At 44.0% G+C, this 18448-nt stretch overlaps 1 long non-coding RNA gene across 6 annotated transcripts in view; it reads right to left on the reverse strand.

Annotated features, from left to right (window-relative positions):
* Nucleotides 1-18448, reverse strand: part of LOC125131536 (uncharacterized) — a 46496-nt gene that overhangs the window by 26215 nt on the left and 1833 nt on the right. For 2 of the 6 annotated variants that reach the window (XR_007135955.1, XR_007135952.1), the window contains exons 2-5: nt 16943-17120; nt 16639-16822; nt 13051-13229; nt 3577-4903 (exon numbers count right to left, since the gene is read on the reverse strand). This is a non-coding gene — a long non-coding RNA (uncharacterized LOC125131536). The remainder of the gene's footprint in view (nt 1-3576; nt 4904-13050; nt 13230-16638; nt 16823-16942; nt 17121-18448) is intronic. The other 4 variants (XR_007135956.1, XR_007135953.1, XR_007135957.1 and 1 more) reach the window with 4 other exon arrangements.

Below are 18448 nucleotides of genomic sequence, written 5' to 3' on the forward strand. Positions count from 1 at the left end.
ACAAATTTTATTCTTCTGACCAAAGTGATCAGACTACCAGAAGTATGAGTTACCTTTTAGCAGAAATATTAACAATTACTAGCGAGAAAGGGTATGCTTGCTAAGGAAAACGTTTCAATCAGACATTCAAGTCAGATTGAGCTCTAACAATACCAAGAACTAACTATTAACACCTCGGCAGTTTGAGAACATCTCTGTTTCTTGGAAGTTCACATATTTGGGGGTTTATGGAAGTCATAAACAAAATCTCTTTCTATGTATTTGAGTTTCTGAGTTTCAGTTCATTTCTTCCTGCCAGACTGACATGGCTTCAAATCCTTGTTTTAGGGTCTCTGTATTTTGCTGTGATCTATACCCTCCACTCATTAATGGCCCCGGTGTTGAACTCTCTTCCTGAGGACAGTGTCTGAAAAAGAGCGCTTATTAAAATTGTATCCATGCCCGGTGTCAAGAAGCAGAAGTGTGGGGCTTTTATTTTCCATGTTTCGTCAACATTTTAACTTTCCTTCTCCCCAAAGTTTTTAAACTATGGGCAATTAGTTAAGCTCTTCTAATTACTGTCTTTCCCCACACATTTTTCTTTCATTTTCAAATATGGATAAAACATAGATTCAAAAGGTGCCGGGCCCTCCCTGGTGTGAGGCTACAGAAAGTGCAAAGACCTGGATGCAGGTCTTAACTCTATCATTTAGAGGCTTGGGGCCTTAGACCAGTTACCTAACTCTCTGAACATCAGCTTTTTTCTCCGCAAAGCAAGAATGACACCAACCACCTACCCTGCTCTCTGCCCTGAGTGTGGGAGCCACTGCATAAATGTTACTGCCCTTTCCAAACAGTTCTGCTATTAATTATGCCCATGACCATAAAATGGTCTCTATGGCATCTCTGCAGCTTGAAATGATTTTCTAGGATAATAGAGCTCCACTCTCAGATGCAGTTGGGTGGGCAGGTGGACTCAGCCCTCTCTCTACCTCCGCTGTATAAGTGCCTAAGGCGTTAAGTCAAATTATTCATCATCTTGCTTTCCTCTGTTATTTTGTCGTCTTTCCTCCATGCATCCTCCTAGAAGGTACTAAGAGCCCAAGATTTAGATTCAGGAAGGAGTAAGAGGTTTTGTTGAGACTTCCAGGCCTAGAGCATGTGCTTTTATTCACTTTTAATCAAAACCTGTAATGGGCGTTACTGGGTGGTGGCTCAGTTACTAAAAAACAGTCCTGTCTTCTTTGACTCATCCCATCTGCCTACCTCCTTCTAGGAACCGTGTAGCCAAGGCTCCAAGACAGTCCCCAGTGACCCCTGCTCCTGGTATTTATACCCTTTTTGAATCCCCTCCCTCACTGTACAGGGTTGATGGGTGTGACCAATACAATATGGCATGGGTGATGGTACGTAACTTCTGAACTAGTTTTAAGAGATTCTGTCTTGATCTCTCTTTCTTGGATCTTTTGCTCTGGGGAAAGCCAGCTGCCATGTTTTGAGAAGCCCTGTGGAGTGGCCTCTGTGATTCTCTCCTAAAGGAAACCCTTCCTCTTCTCTCTCTGCTCATGCTCCCCTCTCCCCAGCAGCACCTATCTCATCATCATCATTATATGAGGTCTTGTCTGACCTCCCCTTGTGCCACGAACAGACGAGTTCTTACTTGGCTTTGAATTCTCAGTGGCTAGCGCAGTGCCTGGCACAGAGCAGTCTCTCAATAAATGCTTGTTGAATAAGCAAATGGGAAGAAGTTTAGTTTTATGTTATAGTCATGCCTCGTACATAACTGCTTTTTTTTCCTTTCGTTCAAGTGTCAATTTTTAACTGCTTTATTGACATGTAACTGGCATACAAAGAACTGCACATATTTAATATGTACATTTTGATGAGTTTGGACATAGGCACATACCTGTGATAGCATCATGACAATCACGGTAACAGGTGTTTCAAACACAACACCTTCCAAGGTTTCCTTGTGTCCCTATGGGTGTGTTGTTGTTTTTCTGCTTGTGTGTTTTTTATGGGTAAGAGCACCTAACATGAGATCTACCTATCTAAGCTGTGCACTAACAAATTTTGCAGCGTACAAGACAGTCTTGCTAACTATTTGCAGAATGTTGTGTACAGGCCTCTAGAACTTACTCATCCAGCATGACTGACACTTCACACTCATTCATCAACAACTCCCCGTTTCCCCTTCTCCCAGCCCCAGGCAACCACTACTGTATTCTCTGCTTGTATGAATTTGGACTTCGGATACCTCATATAAGTGGCGTAATTCAGCATTTGTCCTTCTGTGACTGGCTTCTTTCACTTAGCATAATGTCTTCCTGGTACATCCATGTTGATGCAGATGGCAGAGTTTCCTTCTTTATTTAGGGCTAAATAATATTTAAATTCTAAATATCAAAAGTGTAAGGTCTGAAATTTTTTTCAGTAGAAGCCAAATGTAGAAATCTCTACTGGATTTCCCAGACATTTAAGATCACCGAATAAGTCTTGTAGAAACACAAGTCTAGAGAAATCTCTTGAACTTTAAAGGTTTCTATCCTGTCTCCAAATTTGCCCTGATAATTTTAGTTCTAGCATGTATCACAGAGTGAATCCCTTCTTCATAACTGGAGGACTTTATTTTTCCCTTCTGTGTCCATGTGCCTAATTAGAACATATCCAGGGTTTATCAAATTATACTTAATTAAGCTGAGTTTTTGGCCCCAAAGATGTATTAATTCTAAGTCTCTTATTGTTTTCACTTTGGTTATAACTATTTTTACTCAATTACACAACCTCCCGAGATTGGTGGATATCAATTCCAAAGACTGAGTGGACCCCCACGAAGCAAGAGAACGGAGGGGAAACCACAAATGTCAGTCTGACATTTTGTTGGTCTCCTAAATTTGGATTCTCAGAACTGGGCTAACATTGAGCCAAAGACCCTGGGAAATCTGTTCCCATCTTTCTGAGCACGCCTTTTCCTTTGCTGAAACGCGATTTTTAGAAGTTGATCAGTTGGTTTATATGTAGGTACTAAAAGTTCAAAAACTCAGAAAGAGGCCAAATTCATTTTAATGATGATTAAGAAGAACAATGAAGCATTACCAGAAGGAAGAAGTATAAATTGACATTATACTCATGCTATATCTAAGAAATTTCTGAAAACAATTAAACCTTGTTCTACAAATTTAGGTACGGCGTGTGTGCATGCGTGTGTATACAAAAACAAAACTTCTATATGCAAATTTAGGTGAGCATGTGTGTGTGTGTATGTATGTATGTATATGCATATACATGCATAGGATATATGCATACAAATATTATATATGTATGTATGGGCATATACATGCATAGGATATATACATACAAATATTATATATGCATATATTTTTACATCATCCACTTCTTTGGTACAGGGTATGGACTTCTCATCTCATCCTGGGATAATCTCCCAAGGAGCCATCTTATCAGTGCACACAGTTCTTTTTATCCAGTTTCTGATAATTAGTCTCAGGGGTAACTTTCTACAATTCACACCGGCTATGACACAGGCTCCTCTACTTAAAATTAAACATTCAAATTGAGATCCAGTAGGAAAAACAGTACCTTCTCTTCTGTACATTCCAGCGTCTGCACATGTGGGGGTGGAACATTACATCAGCAGTGGGGAAGCCAAACCTTTTGAAAATCTTCACTCCCCTTCTTCTTCCTAGAAGATTCGTGTGCAACAAACAAAAAGAAGAGGGGCTTTTTTCTTGGAAGCCATAAAAGACTAATTTACTGTTATTTCTGATCATGGCAGAACACATATAAAACAGGACATGTCTCTAAAAAGCTCTGACATGTCTATCAGTCACCATCTTATTTGTGTTCAAAGAAACCAGCCTCAGAAATATTGTTGCTGCCAAAGGAGTATTGTCTGAATTGCTTCTCCCTTTCTCCCTGCGGGGATGACATGGGCTTCATCAAATCGTCACCCAAGACAAGATCTGCTGCCTTGGGGCAGACAGGTCTGCAGAGGTTCGATCGACATCATCACCTTGATGTGGTCACAGAGGTATGAGAGGTTGACCAGGCAGCCGTTGGCTACAACCGATAACCATCTAGAGAAAAGTACACAAAGAGCATCTCTACTTTCTTGGAACTGGGAGTCAGCTTCCCTGGACCCTTTTCCCTTCCCTCCAGCTTCAAAAAAAGGAATTGCTAAATATTCGATTTGGTGTTTGCTTACGGGTAGCTAAACAGGTCTCCTAGTAATGTGTTTGTCTGTACATCTGAGAAGACAGCCTATCACTCAGTCTGAGTCTAGCAAAAATAAATCTACCAAAACCAATGGGGGAAAGGAGATTTATCAACAAAGGTCAACTAGGATAAATACCAATTCTGAAAATAAGGTTTTCTGTCAGAGCTATGAGAGCAACTGAAAGGCACTAAGAGATTGTTAGGTCCCAAAGGAGACCTGAAGACTCCACCTGTCTGGTTGGTCTCCAAATAAAGCAAATTTTTACAGTGTCAGCAAGAGTTTCTTCGTTCCAAACATAGCTTGGGTAGTGGTGGGGGGGTGGGGGTGTCAGGCATGCATGTGGGATTGCAAGAGGATCAAATGTTCTTATGCTCCCAAAGTGGTACTTTCTCAATCACAGTCTTAAACTCACTGTTGTTAAGATGACTGAGAAGAATGTTAGAAGAAGAAGAATCAGAAAGCAAAAGAGTGAGCTGCATACTCTCACCCCTAGGCTTGCTCCCTAATATTAGCATCTGTCTAGAACTGTGTACTCTCTTCCCCTGATCTCCAAAGAGACACCTGTTCCAGAGCCAGAGTTAGTATAAGAATAATTGTCTTCAAAGCCCTCATTTGGGGTGTAGAAACTACCTGTTTTTTTTCTCCTGGGTGATAGATTACCTCTGAACTCCAAGAGCATCCCGTTTCCACCTGAATTAAAAAAAAAAAAAAAAAAAAAGTGGTTTGTTCAAGATGGTGGACTGAGCCAACCCTTCTCCTCCCTCCTAGAGAAATGGGATACATAAAATACAACTAAGTCCCAGTTCTTGGTAGGACTAAATCCTAGGAAATGCTAGGTGAATAGAAACTAAAGAAGTTCTGGGTAGCAGCAGACTTACAGAAATACCAGAAAGCTGAGAAACATAGATGAAGGAAGGGGCTGCTGGGTGAATAATTCTCTATAAGTTTCTCAGGACGAGTCATCATCTGTCTTATTCATTATTGAAGCCTCTCTGCCTTACATGGCTCCTACATAGAGTGGATACCCAATAGTAATTATTAAATATGAAAATACAGGTTTTTCCTAAGAGAAAAACACCTCAAAGTCAGCAGAATAGGGGTGTATTCTGGGATATCAATGGGGAGCTGAAGCACTGCCAGGCCAGCGCCCCCCAAGTTGCACACTGAGAGGCTAGTTATGTTGTTTGCCCTTAGGCTCTCTAAGTAAAGAACTGGCCATGGGGGGAGCCTCCTAAAATACGGAAAGGGCCAGAGAGAACAGTGAGGCATGGACCAGGTATGACCGAATTGTTAAGTAAGGCAAGGCAACTTGGAACACGTGTGAAATGCCCTGAGGTGTTCCAAGGGGGTAACTTTCCTCATCTGTAATTTAAGGAATGCCTCCAACCTGCTGGTCTACACCCAACCCACCCCCCCATAAAACCTGGGGTACAACACATCTGTCATGTTTACACATCACATTCCAGGGGCAGGCCTGGCAAGGGATGTTTGGAAGGGAACCTTAACGAGTGCTCAGGAGGAGTTCCCAATGTGGCTCAATGGAAAAGAATCTGACTAGCATCCATGAGGACACAGGTTCTATCCCTGGCCCCGCTCAGTGGGTTAAGGATCTGGTGTTACTGTGCCTGTGGAGTAGGCCAGCAGCTACAGCTCTGAAGCTCTGATTCAACCTCGAGCCTGGGAATCTCCATGTGTCATGGGTGTGGCCCTAAAAAGACAAAAAAAAAAAAAGTTGCTCAGGAAATGAAACCAGTCACAAACACTGATACATGTACTTATGAAAATGAACAACCCAGCGTCATTAGACCTTTGAGCCAAACTGATAGGACAAAAACTAAACCAATAGAGAACTGATGCCTGGGAAATAAGCCAACATAAGAAGCCAAAGAGAACTTTGAGAATATTTTATTTAGTTCCTGATGTTCAATGGATAGCATGTCCATTAAATAAGAGTCAGCTGCCATCGAAAAATCAGCAATCACAGAAAAAAAGAAATATATCTTAAAAATTAAAAATGTGATAAACAAATTACAAGACTCATTGCGGAAGATGCATTGCAGAATAGATACAGTTGAAAAGGAAAGTAGTGATTTGGAAGACTAAATCAAGGTATTTTTCCCTAAACATGGAACAAAAAGTCACAGGGAAAAAAAATCAGAGAAAAAAGAAACATAGAAGATTCAGATGAAAAAAAAAAAATCTGTTTAATAGGAATTATAGGACCTCATGAGGGAAGTGAGACCTGGTCCTCCCCCCAACCCTCTACCCCCCACCTCACCATGCCTCCCAGGAATAGAGTTCCTGTGACCACTTTGCTGGGAAAAGCGTCTGGGGATTCCTGCCCCAGTCCCCACGGAGGATTGTTATTTCTGAAGAACTATCTTCAATCATTCTTATCTTTATCCTTTTATATGTGGTGTGTCTTTTATCTGGCTGTTTTTAAGAGATTTTTCCTTATCCTTACTTTTCAGCCATTTAACTGTGATATGAATTTCCTTCTGTTTTTTTTGTTTGTTTTTGGTTTTTTTTCTGCTGGGGTTTATTGGGTTTCTTAGATTTATGGACTGATAATTTTAATCAAATTTGGAAAACTTCAGCCAATCATGTCATTGAATATTTTTTGCCCCATAAGTTCTTCCCTCTCCTTTTGAATAACACAGATGTGAGATGGCTTATTTTCCTATAGGTAATCAGGCCCTGTCAATTTTTTTTTTTTTTCCTCTTTTCGGTTTGGTATTTTTTGTTGATTTTTCTTCATGTTCCTTGATCTTTCCTTGGGCCATCTCCAAATTGATGTTAATCCCACCCAATGTTTTTTTAAGATTTTATATTTTTTTTATTTCAGATACTGCATTTTTCTTTTTTATAGCATTTTAGTATCCTTCCTGAAATCCCCATGTCTTCACATATTAATCCACTTTTGTGTAAATTACTTAATTATAATAGTAATTTGAAGTCTATAGTCTAATTTCAGAATCTGCTTTGACCATGGGTCTCTTTTTATTTTGGGTTTTTCTTTTGGTGTCTTTATTACGGGTCACATTTTTCTGCTTCTTTGTGTGTCTGGTAATTGTTACGGTGCACTGGACATTGTAAATGATACATTGTGGACACTCTCAATTCTATTATCTTCCTCTGAGGAGTATTGAGTTTTGTTCTAGAAGGCAGTTAAATTTCTTGTGGATAACATCACTCCTCTGCAGGCTTGTTTCTGGCTTTTGTTAGGCTAGTTATATTTTATTTTTATCCTTAGTCCTTAGCTCACAGTCTGGGATATGGTCCTTATAACTAAGGCATGATGCTTCTGGCATATCATAGAAATGTAAGACATATTTATCAAGCCCCTCTAATTTGGGAGATTTTAACTTCAAACTCTCATCGCCTCAGCACCAAGCAGTTGCTGAAATCTCTGTTCAGTTCTTTCAGCCATCCAGCTGTTGTTTTCTGCTCTGCTCCTTGGAGTCCTGCCCTGCGAATTTTCAGTTGAGGAGTGAGCCAAGGTTTTGAGAAGATTTTGCACGTAGATCTGGGGCTCCCCCCACCATCACTCCTAACCTTCTGGGACTTCCCTGCCCCCTTCAATTTCCAGTTGCTTCAGCAGCCTTGCAGTCTGGCCTCTAACTCTTTAGTCCAATAACTTTGTGTTCTGCAGACTAGGGAATGTCTGCAGGAGAAAAACCAGCTACATGCGAATTATATCTCTTCCAGTTTGTGCCTGATTTTGTCCTTCTCTACCACCTTGAAGTATATATATAAAACCAGAGTTTATAGCTATTATCAGTAGGATGTTTAATCTGATACAAACTACTTTCCATTACTTGAAGCTGAAAGACTTTATATATTTTTATACATACATGAGGTCATGCTGTATCTTTTACTTTCTAACATTTTTAAAACTGAACAGTATATTTTAGATAGCATTCTGCATCAATGTCTATCAACTGACCTTATCTCCTTTGTCTGACATCAGCACTCCACGATAAGCCTGTATAATAAGCATAAACTTATTACTGTAACTGTACTTATTATACTTAAACTGTATAATAAGGAGTTGGGGGGTAGGATTTCGACCTCTTTCAGTGTTCTTTGAAAGATACTAAATTACTTTCTTTTGAATGCGACTCCTTGTGAAGACTAGTGATATTGGGGTAGGTACCATCATGAATTTAAGCAATCCTCCATCAATGTGCTTTTTGGTTGCTTCAGTTTTCCTTATTACAAGCACTGATATAATGAAATCCTTGTACATTAATCTTTTGGTCTTTCCTATGGAATCATTATCCTAGGAATGGAGCTGCTGAGTAAAAGAAAATCCATATTTCACATTTTAAAATATAATTACCAATTACTCTCCAATAAAGGCTATATAAATATATACTCTCTAGGAGGAAGCAAGAATGCCTACTTCATAACTTTAACGACCATGGATATCATTCCTTTATATTTTTCCCGTGTGTGCAAACCACCCTAATGGCAACTCATAAGAGGGGGACTGCCCAGGCCTCTTTTGCTGTCCTCCATTTGATTCTGAGTTATCATCCCTTACAATTTTTCAACATTGTGTCTCTGTCTTGCACTTTGAATTGGACCATCAATGCTTGTGTCTGGGTTTTTCCTAAAAAGCAATTTGGATTCTCATTCCAGGCATGCTTCCTGACTATACCGGTAAAACATCATTTCCAGCTCAACCTGGCCCAGGGCTTTCCTCTTTAGTGTTGTTCCACCGTCACTACCTCATCACCTCATCCCTTTCACATTCTCTCATCTACCTTCACAAATTCCCTCATTCCCCCCAATCTAAAATAGACAGCTATGTCTTTGGGAATTAAGGTCACTGCAATTTGAACTATATGCCTGTAACAACTGCTTCAAAAGCACCTTGTCAGTAAGAAATGCTCTAAAACGTCTCCAAAATGATTGTGGTACTTTCCCTCCCTCCCTTAAACTTTTAAAAAAGTAACCACTAAGAGAGCAAATAACATACTGGGACAATTTCCCAGTAAAATACATGTGAAGGAAGAATTAAAAGCACTTTAAAAATAGAAAACTAAACATACACATTTTCCTGTACTTTCTCTGCATTTCCACTAATTGACATAAAGGGATTTTTTTTTTTTTTTTAAAGACGCAAACCTAAGAAGGAAAAGAGAACTGGAGAGGAAATGACAACCACAGAATGCTGTAAATTAGCAAACAGGAGAAATACAACTGACCTTACAGAACAAGGAAAGCTTTGTCCCAAAGGAGTAAGCTAGGCTGTAGCCCATTTTCCAATACATATAGATGCCCAAAGTCTCAAGAATTAGAAGCATCAAGGGTTGATGATTCAGGGATAAAGAAAAGGACAGAAGTCTAAGGGGAAGCTAGGAAGCCCTCCCTGCCCCCCCCCCCAAATCCTCTTTCTTCATTTGTGCAACCAAGTAACAAACTCCTACCTCAGCAAAAATGGGGGTTTCTTGAAAGAGTAAGAACCAAAGGTCTCTGAGATGGGGACAGCTGGTGTATTTGAAGGCAGAAACCAGGAAGCAGGAAAATTAAATATTAAATATTTAAACACACTCCCCTATAGTTCTTGGGCCTCTTTCAGCACATGGTTTTTAGAACAATGCAGGATATTAGAAGATTCTCCTCTGAAAAAAATCTGACAAGCCAAAAGAAAAGACCTAAATATACTGACATTTGGGTTATCTAACTAAACAGCCCAGCCTTATCACCCTGCATGTGATCAGGGGATCTCCAAGCCCCACCCACAACTCAGAGCTATCACTAAGTTTTTAGTGTCCCAATTTAAAATATAAACGATAGCCAAGAATCACCATACTTTTGAAGAAAGCCTCAAACATAAAAGAGTTTAAAAGCAAAGAGATTAAAGTAATTTGATGGTGAAAGAAGGCGAAAACCATCAGAGAATGAAGAGAATATATGGTAAACATGAAGCAATAGGACAGTATTTCCAAAGGACTACTCATAAAATAAAAACATCTTAGAAATGAAAAATACGGCATAAATTAAAAATCCAATAAAAAGTTTGGAAGAAAAATTTGCTAAAACTTCCAAAGGACAACAAAATGACAAAAAATAGCAGAGAAAAGATAACATTTAAGGCCAAGCCAGGAAGTCTGATAATGTCACAGAAAGAGAAAACTGAAAAAATGAAATCACGAAAGAGAGGTGAGATGACTCCATAATGAAAAGGCAGTAGATAACTCCCAAGGCTCAAAAAAAAAATCATTGGCTCAAATATTTTTTTGAATTAGTAAATAAATGAAATAATACTCTTAAACTAAGACAAATGAAGTCATATTATATGACAACCGTAGGTAGGCAAATGAAGTCATACTACATGACACTTCCTCTAGAATTTGGGGGTCCTGGGTTGCAGGGCCTGGGACAGTATATACTACCTGAGTAGAGTAAAGAGCCAGGGCACAGGAAATGACACCTCACTGCCAGTGCAGCAGAATTGGCACACTGAACTTCCAGGAACATTTCCAGGTTACAAGCTGTAACGCTTCGGGCCCACCTTCTCCCCATTTCCACAGTCATTGACTCGCATTCAAAAAAGAGAGCATTACTGACAGCCTCCACCCTGTCATCCTTGGCTGGAGGTCTTAGATCCAAGGGCCTTCACGAGAGCTGGCATCGTAGAGAGGACTCCAAAGCCAAATAAATAGTGCAACCGAGTCCCCAAAATGGAAGGCTAATAAAATGAAGGGAACCCAGGACAAGGTCTGAGGCAGTGAGGGGGACTGGGGACCGGAGGGTCCTCAAGGGAACTTTCGAGGCCTCCTTTTTCAGTAGGACCTCACAGCGCGCTGTCTCTTCCTTCTCGTTTGTCACAGCTTGGAACTTTTCGTTAGATTGCAAGCTCCGTGACGATAGGACCTACTCTTCTTTTATGATGATGTCCTCACCTGTGCTCAGCACTGGAAGGTGCTGCCAAGAAAATGTTAAATTAGTGAACATATGATTCGGGAAGAGCAGAAAAGTTTGAGGTGGGGCATCAGACGTAGAGCCCACAGAAATTTCCTGAGCTAAAAAGAAGAGGGAGCCATGGAGACTTGCTATGGGATGCCAAGAGGCTGCACATGACGAGGAAGGGGTCTTTCCGGATGCCCACTGTGCCTGGAAATGCCAGCAGTTAAGAAACACACGCCTGGGTCTGTGCTCGAGGCACCCCCCGTGAATCTCAACACTGGCGCCATTCCTGCCAAGGCAAGTCCTGCGTTAGTGACATGGGAGGTCACCGCAGTGGGAGAGCTGCTTCGTTCACAGGCAACGGGGCTGGAAAGGTTTTCACTGGGGAGCCCAAACTTTGGGTTGACCAAAGCAACCTCACACCATCTTTGCCGGAATTAATAAACTCAGATGTAGGTAGGTCCTTTCCCAATAATGTGGATGGGTTTGGAAGGCAGGACACGGTCATCGAAAAAGGGCAGGAGGGGAGTTCCTGTTGTGGCGCAGTGGTTATTGAATCCGACTAGGAACCCTGAGGTTGTGGGTCCGATCCCTGGCCTTGCTCAGTGGGTTAACAATCTGGCATTGCCGTAAGCTGTGGTATAGCCCGCAGACGTGGCTCTGGTGTAGACCGGTGGCTACAGCTCCGATTAGACCCCTATCTGGGGAACCTCCATATGCCATGGGAGCGGCCCTAGAAAAGGTAAAAAGACAAAAAAAAAAAAAAAAGAAAGGAAAGAAAGAAAGAAAAAGGGCAGGAGGATGCTTCCTCAGGAGGTAGAGTAGGTTCATGACGTGTCACTTTAAAAATAATATTGGAGTCTGTTTGGTCAGGACTGGAAGGCTTTGAGGCAGGGAGAGAGAACAACGAGGATTTTTGGTGAAGTGAAGAAACTCGGATTGCATTTGGCTGAATAAAGCCAGAATACCCAGATACTAAGACAGCTTCTTGGTACTGCCCCCCTACTTGGGGGAGAAAGAACATTTCAATCGTTTATCTAAAATCAGTGTTGCCAGGGATGGGATGCGGACCTCCCCTGCTCAGAGGAAGGGGACAGGGCTCTTCTCAAAGAGAATCTGGTTTTTCCTAGACTTTCTCATGCCAAAGGCTATCAGAAGGTAATGAATAGAGCTCTTTTCCTTCAGCCGATGAGACAAATACCCTATTCAAAAGCCCATGCCCTGCTCTGCCCAGAGACTGTCTCAGCCAGGATTATTTTGGCTTTGGAAGAAATCCCACGGGGCAGGAACAGCAACGTCACTTTGCTGTGTTATTTCATGTGACTTTAGGGCTGGCATCAGGCAGAAGCTACCAAAGATCATCTATTTGATGAATGTCACCCGCACTGTCTCTGTCATTGTGAGGGGTGAGAGCCGCTGACATTTCGGCAGGTGAGCTGGGACCCTTTCAGCATGAGATGGAAACAGCCATGCTGAGGTCCTCGGCAGCACTCAGAGGATTAGAAACGCCACTCCGATGGGCCTCAGTTCCACTCTGACACTGGGATGTATGACCTTGGCTGGGTGAGTTGACTTCCTTGAGCATCCGTTTGCTGAGCTGTCAAGTAAGGGAAATCAGGCTAAAATCCCGGCTCCTACGGTTGTCAGAGGATGAAGTGACCCAAGGCACTTAAATCCCTTTCCGGGAGCCTGGCTCCTAACAGATGCTCCACCAGCACTGCTTCCCTCCTCCGTCCTCCCTCCCCTGCCCCTCTGCTCGCTTTTGTGGATGCGGTGTTCCTGCACAAAGAGTCAGCTGAGACGGAGCAGGAACTGAGGTACCTGGCCATGTTCTAGCACTGCCTTATGCAAACACCAGGATGCGTCTCGGGGCGGCCCGTGACTGAGGAGGGGGGGTAGGGGTCATCATCCGGGGTTACCTGGTCTAGAAGAGCTCTTCGGGGCTGGGAACTGTAAGGGCACCCCCTTGTGGGGCCAGGGATGTTCTGTTTCAGCATCTGCCGCTGCCCGGTGGGGACAGCGCAGCATCGAGGATGTGGACTGTCCCACGTGGCGGCCCAGCATCTGTTGGTTCACTCTTTCAACAAATGCTGAGAACCTGAGTACGAGACAGACGTCATCCATTCATCATCCAGATTTTGCTCACACGCTCTCCATGCCGGACACTGTTTGAAGCACTTTACAAACACTATCTGCCCGACTCCCCAGAACAGTGCTGGGAGGTTGGTATCGTTACAACACTATCTCAGAGGTAATGAAACTGAGGAACAGACGAGTTACAGAAGTTGCCCAAGAAACGTGTATGTAAGACTTTTGCGGCTCAGTGAGAGAAGGGTTTGTGGGACCCCATGGTTTGTCTAGTGGAGAGAGGTGAGCATCCATTCCTTTGTTCATGCTCTCGTTCACTCACTGAGACTTTCATCAAGCATGAAGCGTGTGCCAGACTTTGCGTTAGGAAAGGTGGGGACACAGACATGGGTCTGTCCTCACAGAGCCCGCAATCCTAGGAGGGACAGGCCAAGGAAGCCTCGTTTTATCCTTTGACGTTGCAACCAGCAAAGAGACAGCTGACTTGGGTCAGGGATGCCAGTGGAAGAGGTTTCTTCATATAAAATGAAAAAGAAAACAAAACAAATGACCTTTATGGGGCATTCAACATGTGGCCTTTGCCCTCATAAGGCCCAAGCTAAGGATTCCATCAAGTGCACTTGTTTAGACCTTCATGGTTCACAAGAGACAATGCGTCCGCATCAAAGACCCAAAAAGGTCCTCAGCCACGAGCACGGCCCCGTGTTCCCGAACTTCATGTGCGTATCACAAATGAAGAATATTTTGTAGGAGGTGTTAGGCATTTATTTTTGTGTTTAAATAACATTTAATAAATAACGCGGACCCATTATTTCAAACATACTACTGCTTAAAGAAAAAAAAAACTTAAAGTGCGTTAATAACCAAAAAAGAAAAAAAAAATGGCACGGGTAGTACATTACAAATTAAAAGCCATCAGGAGTTCCCATCGTGGCGCAGCGGAAACGAATCCCACTAGGAATCACGAGGTTGCAGGTTCGATCCCTGGCCTTGCTCAGTGGGTTAAGGATCCGGCATTGCCGTGGGCTGTGGTATCGTGTAGGTCACAGATGAGGCTCGGATCTGGCGTTGCTGTGGCTGTGGTGTAGGCAAGCAGCTACAGCTCCAATTAGACCCCTAGCCTGGGAACCTGCATGTGCCGCGGGCATGACCCTAAAAAGACAAAAAATAAATAAATAATTTAAATAAATACTTAAGTAAGTAAAAGCCATCAAAGTGGTACTCAAATGACCAGAGTTTGGGAAGCGCACAGTGATTCTCACTGGGGTCATTCCTGGCAGTTGGGGTGAGGCAGCTCTTCATTGTGTTGGGCTCCTGCCCACATGGCCTGCTGATGCCTCAGAGCCTCACTGCCCACTCCAAGGTCCGAGTACCTCCAAGAATGCATGGTGATAAGTCCCCACAAAAAAGGCCTCCAAACATTTCTAAATGCCACCGGGTGGAAGGCTGGGGGGCTATGGCCCCATTCCTGGTTGGGAACCACTGCTAAACTCAAGTTAATGACTTGCTGGAGGCCTCCTTGGAAAAACAAGCTCTTTTCAGACATTTTAAAAATAGAATGAAGGGAGCTAAAAGTCAAGTTCAATTACCAAGTGGCTTAGTGGGGAGGGGTGGGGGGAAGACCGGGTGAGGATGGGCCCAGAGTAAGCAAATGAGAACACAAATGACAGACAGCAGAGACAAAGAACGTCCTGGCAAGAGTGGGGACAAAGAAAACGCCCAGGGCTGCAGACAGAGGCTTCCTGGTTTGGAGCTGCTGTTATGAGGCAAGACCCGTTCCTTCCTGCTTGTCTTACAGGTGCCATCTGGCACCTGACAATGACCAGACAGAGGGCCTGTTGCCCACTGACAACGCGGCAGTACAACGTACTGCCTGAACTACATGCAGTGTGACACCAAGCCAGGAAGATATTTGGCCAGGATCAAATGACGAAAACTGTGACAGACTTATCCACCGTTAAAGAAGGGAAGAAGGTCCCAGAAAACCCCAAGTCTCTTTCCAGGTGACCCCCAATGTGCCGCTAACAGTGAGGGTGAATTGAGAGGCTGAGGATAAATTGATGCTGTTTGGATACCACCCGAGACACCTTCTCACCCTTTGAAAATTCTGGTTATTTTTGGTACCTCTGAGCCCCTGGCTTTCCCAGCACACTCTGAGGTTGAGTGTCCTCTACCTCAGTCTGTCTGTAGAACAAATCTTCCCCAAGTTGTTAATAAGTGGCCTCATGGGAAAAAAGTTTCCAGGGTCAAAGAAGTTTGGGAAAGAGTTCACATTTCCCAAATTGTGGAGATTCGCAATGCACACTGGCACCTTGAGGTCTTAAGAAGAACTCTGGTTCTTGGTAATTTAAAAGGTGAAATACAAACTTCTCACCTGGCTTTTGGAAAAAATTTATTATTATTATTGATTTTTTTGTCTTTTAGGGCCACATCTGCAGCATATGGAAGTTCCCATCGAGGGGCTGAATCAGAGCTGCAGCTGCCCAGCTGTGTCTGTGGCCTACACCACAGCTCACGGCAATGCTGGATCCTTAACCCACTGAGTGAGGCCAGGGATCATACCTGCAACCTCATGGATGCTCGTCAGATTCATTTCTGTTGAGCCATGATGGGAACTCCGCTCCTTCGCCTGGTTTTAAAAGTCACCTGACTTGGAGTTCCCGTTGTGGCTCAGTGGTTAACGAATCCGACTAGGAACCATGAGGTTGGGGGTTCGATCCCTGGCCTTGCTCAGTGGGTTGGGGATCCAGCATTGCCATGAGCTGTGGTGTAGTTTGCAGACGTGGCTTGGATCCCACATTGCTATGGCTGTGGTGTAGGCCAGTGGTTACGGCTCCGATTCGACCCCCAGCCTGGGAACCTCCACATGCCATGGGAGCGGCCCAAGAAATGGCAAAAAGACAAAAAAAAAAAAAAAGAAAAAAAGAAAAAAAAAAGTCACCTGACTTGCCCTACTTTCTCCAACCGATGTAATTTTCCTGGGAGGCAGACCCATCACTCCTGCTCCTGTGTCCATGAGATCCATCCGTACTTCCGAGCTTCTCTCATGCTCTTCCTTCCTCTCGAAACACCTTTCCCAGGCCCTCCTCTGACTCTATCCTTCTGTCAAGCCCTCGCTCGGGATTCGTGTCCTTACTACTGCTCCCCCCAGTGAACTTTCTCTTTACTGTAAGTTTCTCAGAACTGTATCTGTAACGGGGGGGTCACGTCATTGTTGCCTAGGTGTGTAATATTGCCTGAGATTATTGTCTGGGTGTGTGCTGTGTGCTGTTTGTAAGCAGCTTTACTTCTTTTCAGCTTCTCATGGGAGCCTGTGACTGTCCCGGGAACCCTGTGGGTCTTCTAGAGAAAACACTTCTTAATACTTATCCTGGGGGATGTGCCAATGGCTGGGTTTGTTCCCTTATGATACTGCTCACCCTGTGTCTCACTGAATTAGCGACGACTGGGTCATGATTGCACACATATATTCACGCTTCACTCCGACATTCCTCAAATTAAAGTGTCTGCCACAGGAGACTCTCTCTAAAAGCAGGTAACCGTTGGGAGTATTCCAAATCGAAGTTAAGAATGTGCTCCTAGAAGTGGAAGTTGACCTATTACCTGCATGAACATGAAGAGTTTATTTTTATTTTTAATATATTCCCTAGCTCCCCTCCCCACACCCCCTTTTCCCATGGTCTTTTTCACATCAGTTCATTGTGATTCCATCCTCCCACTTACTAAGGACACAAATAGAAAGATGTTTTGTCCAATCCACCAGCAAATCCATTCAGCTGCATCTTTGCGATGTGTTCAGTCTGGCTGCTGCCCACCAGCCACGTCACAGGCTGTGTCCCCCTGGAAGCTGATTCTGAGATGGCGCTGTGGCCGCAGGAAGGTGCGCTCCTGGGCTCAACACCTGTCAAAGGGAGAGCAGGAGGCATGGAGAGAGGGAGAAGTGGCGCTGTGACCCGTCACGCCAGACGACAGCCTGAGCTGACTCTGCGAGGAGCTCTGAGCTGGGGTGGCCTCTGGGAACCGTCCTGAGCCGAGCGAGGAGCCAGGCCTTCGCACACAAGGCACCACACACAGGCTGCCCCAGGAAGGGGGAGTGCCACCGGGCAGGACGGCTCTCCTCAGAGAAGGCCACGCTTAAGAGAGCTGACAGTCAAAGGCCTTTTGCTGGACACCTCCAGCTGCTGTAGGAGTAAGTCTTTCTTTCCAGAAGGGGGTTTGAGCAGCAGAGCACAGGCCCGTGTGCTGGCCTTGACCATCCTGATCCCAGCCCCTGCCTTCTCAGGATTAGGGCAATTGTCTCTGCCTGGTTTCCCTGCTTTGGTCCTCTTAAAACGTCAGCTAGAGTGATCCTTTGCATATAGGAGTTAGATGATGTCACTGCCTGCCGAAAGCCATGATGTCACCGCCTGCCGAAAGCCATGATGTCACTGCCTGCTGAAAGCCACCCTGTAGCTCCCCATCTCACCCTGAGTAAGAACTGGAGTCATCAGAGTGGCCCATCGGACCCCACCCCGTCTTCCCACAGCTCTCTGACTTCAGCCCCACTGCATGTTGGCCACTCGGAACCCCCTGTCATTCTTCGAAATGTTAGGTAAGTGCCCATCCCAAGCCTTCCCCTTTTACTCTTCTTTCTGCCCAAAATGCTCTCTTGGGCCTCAACATGGCTCTTCCTCGCCTCCGTCAGGCTTTCACCCTTGTCCACCTTCAGCTCAGCCCCTGGCTCCCCCTGGTCCCTTCGTTGCTTGCTTTTCCTCCAGAGCAAGCTCTACAAGCAGATAAATCTGGCACCGTGGCACTGACTGCTGTATCCCGACTGTCTATATCCATGCCTGGCACATAACAGGTGCTCAGAAAAATAAATGTTGCATGAATTTCTGTAAGTTACAAAAAGGGTTTCCATGAGTGGCTGAAATTGACAATCGTTCCGTGAGTTCCCTGGGTCTCTAAGAAACCGTAAGAGCTTTTATTCCTTTTCTTTTGTGAAGCTTTGGTCCAGCAGGTCGTTTGGGTTTCTTTACTCCTGTACAAGGAGGAGCAGCTTAAATATCTTTTCTAAAACAGGCCATCTAAATGCCGGAATTCTGATTGTTATCTCATATCCAACCTTATAAAAACTTTTTTTTTGGGGGGGGGTTCAGATTTGCTTTAGGTTCCTAGAGGTCCAAGAAGATGTGGCTTTTGACAACGAAGACGTTTATCTGAGTCCTGTGCCCCCAGAAAGCAGTGGTG

The sequence above is a fragment of the Phacochoerus africanus genome, chromosome 7, assembly GCF_016906955.1.
Source record: "Phacochoerus africanus isolate WHEZ1 chromosome 7, ROS_Pafr_v1, whole genome shotgun sequence".
Lineage (NCBI taxonomy): Eukaryota > Metazoa > Chordata > Mammalia > Artiodactyla > Suidae > Phacochoerus > Phacochoerus africanus.